Source organism: Nannospalax galili, unplaced genomic scaffold (genome assembly GCF_000622305.1).
Source record: "Nannospalax galili isolate Female #2095 unplaced genomic scaffold, S.galili_v1.0 scaffold380, whole genome shotgun sequence".
NCBI lineage: Eukaryota > Metazoa > Chordata > Mammalia > Rodentia > Spalacidae > Nannospalax > Nannospalax galili.
The window spans coordinates 2723750-2733310 of NW_008348568.1; the positions used below are offsets into that span (position 1 = coordinate 2723750).

At 39.7% G+C, this 9561-nt stretch overlaps 1 long non-coding RNA gene across 4 annotated transcripts in view; it reads left to right on the forward strand.

Annotated features, from left to right (window-relative positions):
• Positions 1-3580: 3580 nt before the first annotated feature.
• Positions 3581-9561, forward strand: part of LOC115072414 — a 10907-nt gene continuing 4926 nt past the window's right edge. Inside the window, exons 1-4 of one of the 4 annotated variants that reach the window (XR_003851477.1) lie at positions 3581-3812; positions 6361-6430; positions 6721-6793; positions 6967-7006. This is a non-coding gene — a long non-coding RNA (uncharacterized LOC115072414). Of the gene's footprint in view, positions 3813-6360; positions 6431-6720; positions 6794-6966; positions 7007-9561 lie in introns of those variants that run through there. The other 3 variants (XR_003851475.1, XR_003851476.1, XR_003851478.1) reach the window with 3 other exon arrangements.

Consider the following 9561-nt stretch of genomic DNA (forward strand, 5'->3'; position numbering starts at 1 on the left):
GTTGCCCTAGAGTTTACAATTGACTTCTATTTATTGTTTTTATTTTATGTGTATGAGTGTATTGCCTGCATGCATGTGGGTGCACCTGTGTCGTGCAATGCCTGCAGAGGCTAGAAGACGGTGTCAAATCCCCCGGAACTGGAGTTATGGACAGTTCTTAGTCGCCATGTAGGTGCTCGGAATTGAACCTGAGTCCTCTGTAAGAACAGTCAGTGTTCTTAACCGCTGAGCCATCTCTCCAGCCCGCTCTTACTTTCTTTTGGTTAACTGGGCTAGCAGTCTGTCAATCTTGTTTATCTTCTCAAAGAATCAGCTCTTGGATTCATTGATTCTTTGTAGTTTTCTTTGTTTCTATTTCCATAATTTTTGCTCTGATTTTTGTTACTTCTTCTTGTCTGCTGGGTTTCAGTTTCATTTATTCTTGCTTTTCAAGTGTCTTGAGCTGCAATGTTAAGTCAGTTATTTCTGTTTTTTTCTGATTTTTTAATGTAGGCACTTAGTGCTATAAACTTTCTTCCAAGGACTGCTTTCAGCGTGTCCCAGAGGTTTTGTTGTGTTGTATTGTCCTTTTCATTTAGTTCCAGGAATACTTTTATTTCTTTCTTAATTTCTCCTTTAACCCATTCATCATTCAGGAGTTTGTTGTTTAATCCCCATGTGTTCATGTAGTTTCTAGGGCTTTGTCCAGTGTTGATTTTAAGTGTTCTTGCATTGTGACCTGATAGAATGCATAGAATTATTTCAATCTTTTTTTATTTGCTGAGGCTTTGTTTTGTGTCCCAGTATGTGGTTGATTTTGGAGAAGGTTCCACGGGGCACTGAGTACAAAGTATATTTTTTGGTGCTTCAGTGGAAATATTCAGTAGATGTCTTGTGGGTCCATTCGATGTATGGTATTGTTTGATTCAGATGTCTCTCTTGATTCTCTGTCCTTTTGACCCCTACAATGGGGTATTGAAGTCCCCTACTATTAATGAGTTGGGATTAATCTGGGTCTTAATGTCCTGCAGTACTATTTTTATGAAGTTGGGTGCACCAGAGTTTGGTGAACATATGTTCATGATTGTAATATCTTCTTGGTCAATTGTTCCTTTGATCAGAATGAAGTTGCCCTCTTTATCTCTTCTGATTAGTTTTAGTTTGAAGTCTATTTTGTCAGATATTAGAATTGCGACTCCTGCTTTTTTTCCTAGTACTATTTGATTGGAATACTTTTTTCCATCCTTTCACTTTAAGGTAGTTAGTGCTTGTCCTTGAAAGTGAGATGGGTTTCTTACAGACAACAGAAAGCTGGGTTTTGTTTCTTAGTCCACTCAACTTGTCTGTGTCTTTTGACTGGGGAGTTCAGTCCATTGATATTTAAAGTTATTAACAAAAGATGTATATTGACTCCTGTTGTTTTAATTTCTGTTCACATTTGTAGTGTAGCTGTGCATTTCCAGTTATATCTTCATGACGTTTCTTTCTGTTACCCTTGGGTATATTTCTTCCACTCTTCATATTACTTCAAGAACTCTCTGAAGAGCTGGTTTTGTGGACATAAATTTGTTCTATTTATGTCATAGATTTTTCTTTCCCCTTTGACTATATTAGATGTTTTGGCTGGGTAAATTAGTTGGGATTGGCATCTGTGGTCATTTAGAACAGGGAATATTTTGTTCTAGGCTCTTCTGGCTTTCATCGTTTGCACTGAAATGTCTGCTGCAATTCTAATGGGTTTTCCTTTCTATGTGACTTGTTTTTCTTTTGTAGATTTCAGTATTCTCTCTTTGTTCTGTACATTTAGTGTTTTTACTATGATGTGCCATGAAGAGTTTCTTTTCTGGTCCTGTCTATTTGGTTTTCTATATGCTTCTTGTATTTGTATAAGCATGTCTTTCTTTAATTTAAGGAATTTTTCTTCTACAATCCTGTTGAAGATCTGGTCCATACTGTTATCCTAAGATTCTTCTCCTTCCTATATGCCTATGATGCATAAGTTTCGTCTTTTTATGGTGTCACACAATTCCTGCATATTCCATTCTTGTGTTTCTTAAATTTTTCTTAATCTTTGCTTGACTGGTCTTGTTTCATCCACTTTGTCTTCCAGTCTTGATGTTCTGTTTTCCGTTTCATTCATCCTATTAGTGAGGCTTTCTCCTGTCATTTCTAATTAGCGTATTGAATGTTTCATTTCCTTCTTCATTTCAGCCTGAGTATTCTTCAATATTTCTCTTTTTGAATTCATTCAGAAGTTTGTCCTTATCTTCTTTCAGTTCTTTGATTTCTTTCTTTGAGTGTTCTTTAAATTCACTGAATTCTTTTATCATGTTTATAATTGTTCTTTTGAATTCCATGTCTTATGTTATCTCTAAGGGGGTTCTCATTATACTCCTCTACAGGACTGTTGGTACTTGGTGGGGATGTATTATTTGGGTTTTTCACGTTATTATTTTTTCACTGTGACTTTGACATGTGGATTTCTTTTGTAGTTTCTGAATCTTGTGTGAGACTCAAGCCTTCCTCTGTTGAGTTTAGGCCTGCTTCTTTTTGTAAACTTTATGTGCTTTTGTGGTTTTACTTGTTGGACATGAAGAACTGGTTGGTCTAGGCTTCAGATTCTCTCCTTTGATTTTATATTAGAAAAGCCAGATGGCTTTCATCCGCTGTTCAAGAGTTCCCACAGAGGCCCAAGTCGGATGAGGATTAGATGTTCTCAGGCTTTCTCCTAAAGTCTGGATCACTTCAGGAAAGATGCTGGCCTCAGGAAGTTGGAGGCTGGGCTAGTCTGGGACCAGGGCATGTCTAAGGAATGCAAAGGCTATGGGGGTGGGGGTGGGGGGGGGGGGGGGGGAGGACATGGATAGATGGACAGGCCCCTAGGGCTCCCAGGGAATAGACCTAGGAATTGGGTTGGTCTGAATGCAAAGGGTCAAGAAACAGTGGAGAATCTGGGCCAAGAGGGCAGTCCAGAGGTTTAGGATGCCAAGAGAAGAAATGGGCCAGTGCCCATGCTAGGAGGAGAGACAGGGTGGAGGAGCTGGGAGCATGAACAAGGCTAGGGAGTCAAGGCACAGTGGGCATGCAGACAAACTTACCCAAGAAAGAAGTTGGCCCCAGGAAGCTGGTGCCTGTGTCTTACTCTTTTATATTAGGCAAATGGCTGCCATATTGCAAGCCTCCATTTCCTCTTATAGAAAATGGAGACATTAATAGAACCTACATCATAGAGGTGGGTGCATAGTAAAATGCCTAAAATATATACCGGTGTTCACCTTGGTCCATTACTAGCTTGAAGCAAATGTTAATGGTAATTATACATATGTAACCCTCACCCTAACAGTAGCCCAGGAGGATGTTGAGAGACTGCCTGCCCTATGGGGGGGTATGGTGAGGAGCGCTCCTTGTCCCAAGGTGCATACCTGTGCCCTTTAGAACTAGCTGATGGAGGCTTGTTTGCTTTGTTTCAAAGCTATGAGCTAATCATGATGAAGCAATCTTTGATATCTCTATTTTATATTTACTAGAGCTGTTTTGAAATCTGGTGGTTTTAAACTTTGGGGGCCCCTGACCCAGATTCAAATGATAAAAATGACTCAGCTCAAGTTCTAATACTAGTGCCTGGGAAGAATTTAAAGTTTCTAGAAATGATATGTTAATATTCTGACTCCTGGTGAGTCCCTTTAAAATTAGAGCTACAGTCCCTGCACTAAGCTCTGCTACTGCATCACAAGGTGACTGCTGGCTTATGGAGGCACTTATCATTGCCAAGGGAATGCCCTGTCTAACTCTGGAGGTTATTCTCAGGAATACCATCAGAAGAGAGCTGCAAGGTGGGTACTGAGGCTCGTGAGAGGAATGGGACAGTTGCTTAATAAGTAGGGGCAGGGAATGGATGTTGCTTCTGGGGCTCCTGGAAGCAGGTCTTGGTCACTAGATGTTAAGCTGCTTAGAAGAACATTTGGAATACATGAAGAAAGAAGGCTTTAAGTCTGAAAATAGAGCATTGTAGAATTAGATCCAATTAGTTGAATTTTCCATATTTACAATTGTGCCCCATTGTCTGGAAGCAAATTTTAACCATGCTGTTGCAAGACTTGTTCACGGACAAGAATGTGAATAAGATCTCTTCCTTTTGTGTCTTGTAGCTGAGGCCTAACCATTTACAAAAAAGCTTTCCTTCTTTTATTTGATTTTACTCCTTAACATGTGGGTCATTGACTGGCCAACATATAGTTATTGGGTTCCTAGTATATGGTGAAAGGCTTCAAGTATGCAACAGGAAGCAAGTTTTGTTTCAAGCATCATATAGTCTTACGACGATAATTAAAAAAACAAGCAGATATTTTATAGGACTTGGTAAGGATTGTAGGTAGAAATACAGAACATAGAGGAGCAACAGCTAGCTCTGTCTCGAGGAAGAGGAGGAAGGCTTCCTGGAAGGAAAAAAATGGGGGTTTAAGATGGCCTGTTGGAACTGGACAGATATACATAACCCTGGGAGGATGGGCATTGGCATGAGCAAGAGGCTGGAAATCTGTAAAAACAAGGCATGCTCTGGGAGCTGCAAACACTTTTGTTTTTATGGAGACAAAAGTAGGGAGAATGGAGAAAGGAATTGTAAATGGCAACAATGGCCACATTATTTGCTCTCTCATCAACAGACCAAGTCTCCTCATCCTTTGAGTCAGATGGGACTTGGTTTAACCAATGAAAATTAAACAAATAAAGTATAATCTTGAGAAATGCCCACGCATGAGGAGCTTTTAATGCTGTTAGACCTAGAAATTAATATTGATATGAATCCCAGTCCAGGGCAGTCTTCTAGATGATAAGAGACACTTGCCCCAGTTTCCTGGTCACCTCGATATGCAAGCAGCTAGACCCACAAGTAGAGTGCCCTGGATGACCATTGGGCCCTGGACACAGGAGTAAGCCCAGTTGAGCACACCAGAAAAACTCTTCTTCTGAGCCCAACCCAATATGCTGACCCTTGAAATCAGGAACTAAATAAAGAGTTCTGGTTTTGTTGTTATAATCCACTGTATATGTGCATGTGTACTTTGATTTGTTCTTGCAGTAAAAACTAGTTAATATGGCATTCATGAGGGTTTATAATTCATGTTAAGGAATTTTGACTTTAATCTGAGGGTGGCATGGATACTTCAAAGGTTTGAAGTCATAGAAGTGGCATTATCAGGTTCATCTTTCAAAACAAGCACTGTGGGATCCAGCCAATAACATCATGGATGGCTAAATATATTGAATATCATAAATGCAAGTAGAACTGATGAGTAAAGATAGTGTATACATATGGCCTGGAGATGCATGGGATATGGTTTCAAGACAACCCAGAGAAAAACATCTAGTATTGATATGTTTTCACAAATGGTATGTCTAGCTGTCTGTTTATCAACAACGCCCTGTCCAAAACAAAACACTTTGTTTCTTTCCCATCCTGGGTCAAGAAGAACTGGCAACGTAGACTGAGTGGAAACAAGGGTCAGAATGTTCCAAGACCATGGGTGCTTTATGTCCTCAGTGTAAACCTGGAATCAAAGTTTTTCAAGCTGATTTGGCATCTCCATCAAAGGTTTGAGTCATGAGACCTGAGGAAAACCTTTTAAGAGAATATCATTAGGAGATAATCATAGAAATACACAAAGATCAACATCTTCTTTATAGCATTATTTATAATATAAGAGGTCACAATATCAATGTCCAAAAACAGGAAGTGAAGATATAAAACACCAGGCCACAGTATGATTTGAATCTATGGGGTTCAAACATTTGTTGAAAGGTTTCAAAGATCATGGCACAGAGGAAAAGCTCATAACATGACAAAATATATGAACAGTAGCCAATAGAAGGGATTCCCTTTTTGTTTTAACAAAATCCATTTTTTTCTTTTAACCCTTAATGGTATAGCTCCTGATTTTTGGCTGGATACATGGATACCAACAGGGGACCTCATTTTTCATCCTTTCTGGATGCTGAAATATGACCATATTACTGAATTCTGGGTGTGTAATAAGACCCCAAAATCAGATTCTGGGTCTATTCCCTTCTCTGTTTATTTGTGGAAATAGTAGGTTCTTTGTGCCCATTCTTTTTCCTAAAAATTGAGGTGCAAATGTATTAATGGTAGCCGGAAGATAGACTATGAACACAGAGTTTATGGAATAAGTGTCCTGTGGGTTCATGAAGCCCTTGCTTTACCAAAGTACAAGTGACTAGGGGGCTGCTGTGTGTTAGAGGGATGCTCATTTGAAGCTCCCTACCCAGGTGCTCAGGAGGGCAGCATGGAATGTTCATGTGCTTACTCCACAAAGTCATCAAATTCAAGCCTTCATACTGTTATCCTTGCACTTTATCTCTTAGATTAGCTGCAGCCTCCTGAGGATTGCACATAGTAGGAGGAGCTGAAGAAAGGACAATCACAGGAGTATAAGTGAGTGTTTATAAAGCACGACAACTCTGACTGGTGGTTTGGGGGTCCTTTTTTTTCTTTTTCTTCCTATTTATGCTGCTTCTGTTGACCCTGTGTTCTGTTCTTCACTGACACATTGATGAGAGCTCTCCAGAAGAACAGACTACATACATACATACATGCAGGCAGACAAATGTACATGTATACACACATATATGTGTATGCATATATATATGCATGAACATATGTATATATTGGGAATTGGTTCATATGATTATAGAGGGTAAGAAATCCTGCCATCTGTCTGGAAGGTAGAGAACCAGGAAAGCTGATGGTGCCATTCAATCTGAATCTGAAAGCCTGAGACTGAGATCAGTGTCCAAGGTAGGAGACTATGCATCCTAGTTCAAGGAAAAGGTGGGGGTGGGGGAATGTGTCTTCATTCTGTCCTTTCTGTTCTACTCTGAATCACAAGGGGTTGGATATTGTTGACCCACATCGGTGAGGTTCCCAGAACCCACATGGCAGCTAACAACCATCTGTAACTCCGGTTCTAGGGGATCCGATGCTCTCTTCTCACCTCCACAGGCATTGCACAGCATGGATTTACTTACATCCATACAGGTAATACATTCATACACATAAAAATAATAAATAAAATATTAAAAAATTTTATATGTTGATATCTTAATCCCAGGACCTCACGGAAGTATTTTTGCCAATGTAATCAAGATAAGATGTGATCGTTATGGTGGACACAATTTAGTGTGACTTATAACCTTCTTTGACACATAAACACAGAGATGATGGCTTCATGACAATACAGATAGAAACTAAAGTACTGGAGTTACAAACCAAGGATACCAATGACTTTAGGAAGCTATTGGAAGCTAGAAGGAACTAATGAGTATTTAGAGAGACCATAGCCCTGCCTTCATGTAGGAGTGCTGGATTTCAGGATTATGGCACACATGTTTCAGTTGTTCACCTTTAGATTTCTTTTTTTACTTATGTATATTTGTCATACCTTTAGGAGTTTATGTACAAGTGCTACAGAAGCCAGAGGGTTTCAGGTCCCCAGGAACTGTAGTTATAGGTGGTTGTGAGCTGCTTGATGTATGTGCTGGGAGCCAAACCCACATCCTCTGAAGAGCAGTAAGTGCTTTTAATGCTGACATATCTCTCCAGCCTAGCATTTCAGTTGTTTTAAACCATGCAGTCAGTGGCATTTTGTGACTGAAATTCGAGGAAGCAAATACACTTTCTGTAGGCAGCATATCTGTCTGCCTAGCTTGATAACTTACAGGAGCAACAACCACTTACTGTCATTCACAGTGTCTGTAGCTAAGGAGTCCTGGACCATCGTGACTAGACTGTTCTGGCTTGGGGTTTCTCATGGTGTTGCAACAGAACATTATATCTGACCACTTAACTGTGGCTCTTGCTCCTCATGTGGACACTTGTGGTAATTAGCTGATAAGACATCTTTGATCCTTGACATCTCTAAGTCTTCCCATGAAGCTGTTAAGTATCCTCATAGAGAGAGGTGTCTTCCCCAGGAGGGACATACCTTTATTTATTTATTATCGAATTCACATGATTCGGCCTTAACCTCCTGAGTGCTGGTGGTAGAGGTGGGTATCGCCATGTTTTTTTTCTCACAACCTAATTTAAGTCACATAATACCATAGCATCACCTCTACCACATTCTGTGTGTGTGTGTGTGTGTGTGTGTGTGTGTGTGTGTGTTGCTGGAGATTGGTCCTAGGGCTGAGCACATGTTACACAGGTACCCTGTTCCTCCTGAGCTATATCTCCAACTGAACTACATTCCTTTTGTGGGAAGGTGGAAAGCCAGTGACTAAACCACTAAGACTAGCCCACAATCAAGATGAAAGTAGTTGTACTACATTGTTGGAATTTAACAAGTTAAGAAATTTATAGATATATCTCAAAATCATGAAGGCTCCTAATCCAACTTTAAGTAATATATATTTAGGGATATATATACAATAATATAGCTTTATAGTTTATATGTAATGTATGTGCTCATATGTCTATAATGTACATCTGCACATGTCTAGATCAGTGGTTTGATCTCTAGGATTTACCTCATCCAGTTCTGGCATGTTCTCTACCACTGGTGATGAAGTGGGGCTGGGTAGTAAAACTAAAATCTGGTGACTGCAGAGATCAGTCTCTTGCTTGGAAACAGCCTTCTCAGCTCTTCTGGAGGAAAGGCGCCTCTGACTTAAAGCTCAGCCCCCTTTCAGGCTTCACGTTTTCCCTCTCAGGAGGTGTCTCTGCCCTTTCTCCTGGGAGGACTGAGGTCCACTTGCCCTGGTCAGACCTCTTTTCACAACGTATGTCTACATTTCTCCCAATAGCCCACTTCATGTTAGCTTTCCCCATCCTCTTGCTTCTTTGACTTCTTGACTGAAGTCATCTTTTGTTGTCAACTGATGACTGAGATTCAACGAATATTTTCCTCCTAGAGCCATGATTTTTAAGATAGTTACCCAAGGGTCATCTCTCTAGCAATGGAACAAATAACTGGCAAAATTTGGAAAGGTAATAAATTTGTTGAATGGATAACTAAATAGAACCAAACAATGTTTTTTAATTTACTATTTTCTTACAGTATTATACAGGAAAATTAACTTTTTGGAATATAGTTAAGTGAATTTTAACACAGGTAGAGATCTTTTTAAATAGCTCCACCATCAAATAATTAATTAATTACTTAATTAATTAATGCATTTGAGACAGACTCACATAGACTAGAAGGACCTCAAAATTTTATGTAGCTGAGGATGGTCTTGAACTTCTGTTCTTCCCGCTTCTCTTCTCAAGTTCTGGGATTATAGGTGTGTCCAGCTTGGTTTTGCTGTTGTTGGTCATTTGTTTGAGTTTTCTCCTCTTCCTCCTCCCCCTCCTCCTCCTCCTCCCATCAAATAATTAATTAATTACTTAATTAATTAATGCATTTGAGACAGACTCACATAGACTAGAAGGACCTCAAAATTTTATGTAGCTGAGGATGGTCTTGAACTTCTGTTCTTCCCGCTTCTCTTCTCAAGTTCTGGGATTATAGGTGTGTCCAGCTTGGTTTTGCTGTTGTTGGTCATTTGTTTGAGTTTTCTCCTCTTCCT